The sequence below is a fragment of the Egretta garzetta genome, unplaced genomic scaffold (genome assembly GCF_000687185.1).
Source record: "Egretta garzetta isolate BGI_Z169 unplaced genomic scaffold, ASM68718v1 scaffold145, whole genome shotgun sequence".
Taxonomy (NCBI): domain Eukaryota; kingdom Metazoa; phylum Chordata; class Aves; order Pelecaniformes; family Ardeidae; genus Egretta; species Egretta garzetta.
In genome coordinates, this window is record NW_009259687.1 from 438,258 (window position 1) to 440,088 (window position 1,831).

Here is a 1,831-nt window from a genome sequence, read left to right on the forward strand (position 1 = left end):
GCTCCCTGTGCTCCCAAACCCCCGACCGCCCGGTGGAACGCGCCACGCCGGCCCCCAGGGAGCTCCCTTTCAACCCAGCAGGGACGGACCTCGGAATCCCCCAGCAAAAGGATCCCGGACTGCGGCATTCGTACAGAACAGCCGAATTTAGAAGGCGGGGTTTTTTCCCCTCGAAGAATAGCCGCGAAAGGATTTGCCGCCCTGTGAAGCATCAGTTTTCCTGCTACTGAGCATCCTACTCAGAAGAAAAATGGGGAGTGCGGACCTGACCCACAGGACAGTCCCAGGTCAGCCAACAGGGCTGATGGCTCATGCCGAAGGGCTCTGGTTGCCCCAGCTTCATGGCCGGGGTTTGCACAGGTGAAAGCACCACTGTGCCCATCTGCACCCGTGTGGTCCCTCGCTCCGGGCAAGAACACGAAGCCACAGGGGGCCAGGAGGCTCCCCCAGCCGCTGGCAGCAGTAGGTGACAGCGAGGGACAGCTGAGTTTCCCCCCCAAGGGGGGAAACCTCTCTCCTAGAAAAGAGTCACTCCCTTTAGCTTAATTTAGTCAGAACTTAACTGCGTGAACAATATTGGTCTGGTGGGGCTCAGAAACACCTTTGTGACTCCAACAGACAAACTTCTTACCTGTGGGATCGTGCCCCACCCGCTGTGCATCGTGGCTGCACAAAGAGGATGTTCCCATGAGCACAGAAAAGGCTCCCCCCACAAACTGGGCTCTGATCCCTGGTAATTTTGTCTTAACCCAGTACAAGCCAGAAGCGCAAGAACAAGGACATAAACGGAGGGTATTTCCATGGGAACTCTGAATGTTTAATATGGAAAATTACAGCACATCAACATGGGTTTTGCGTGGCTGCGCATCTTCTGCGAGAACAGGCGCAGTGACACGCTGGCGCTCGGTCGCTGCCGGGAAGCCATTTCGTTTATACTTGGCATGGAGAATGACCGGGCAGGATGCAGTACTGTGAATCCAGGAACCGCAGACACGGGCTGCAGAAGCAGATGGACGATTGCGCCCGCCTTCACTTCAGCTTCTTAAAGAGTTTGTGAGCAACCTGAAAAGAGGCAAAGCATTAGGTAATGCATAGCTTAGGGCTGGAAATCAGCAGGGTGTTACCACCCACCCCCTGGTTTTCTGGGCCACTAACGCACATGGCCCCTCAGCCCTCCGCCTTCGGTGCTTTGCAACAAGAGTGTGGACCTGACTTGCAGGACAGTCCCAGGTCAGCCGACAGGGCTGATGGCTCATGCCGAAGGGCTCTGTTTGCCCCAGCTTCATGGCCGGGGTTTGCACAGGTGGAAGCACCACCATGCCTGTCTGCACCCGTGTGGTCCCTCGCTCCGGGCAAGAACACGAAGCCACCAGCGGCCCTCTTGTTGCTTTGCAACAAGTCATTCACAAAAACTAATGAGCTGAGATGTCTTACAAAGTCTCACCTCAGGTTAAAAAGGTTTAACTTTGAAATGGCAAACATAACACTGAAATAGCAAAGTGTCATTTGCAGGGCAAGAAATGACATGTTTGACTTATTTAATTCTTTAACAACCTACCGAATCCCAGCTGGAACAGTTGTAACCAAACACTGAACAGGAAAAAGCATCAAAGCTCACAGTTCTTCAGAGCTTACTGTGACTGAACAGCTACCACGTCTCACGCTTGCATCGCCTGCGCTCTCAGAAGCGCGGCCAAAGGCAGCTGTGCTCCCAGCACCAGCGGGGACGTCGCATCCGCGGGTGCCGCACTTACGCAGTGGTCCCTGGCATGCAGGAAGTCAAAAAGCTCCTCTGTGCACTGCTCCTCCGTCTGGGACCGGGAGGACACCC

General features: G+C 54.9%; 1 long non-coding RNA gene across 1 annotated transcript; it reads right to left on the reverse strand.

Moving 5' to 3' along the window:
• Positions 1-168: 168 nt before the first annotated feature.
• Positions 169-1,831, reverse strand: LOC118452284. The gene is made up of 2 exons (XR_004841996.1): positions 1,755-1,831; positions 169-1,062 (listed from the first exon to the last, which is right to left on the reverse strand). It is a non-coding gene; the product is annotated as an uncharacterized LOC118452284 (long non-coding RNA).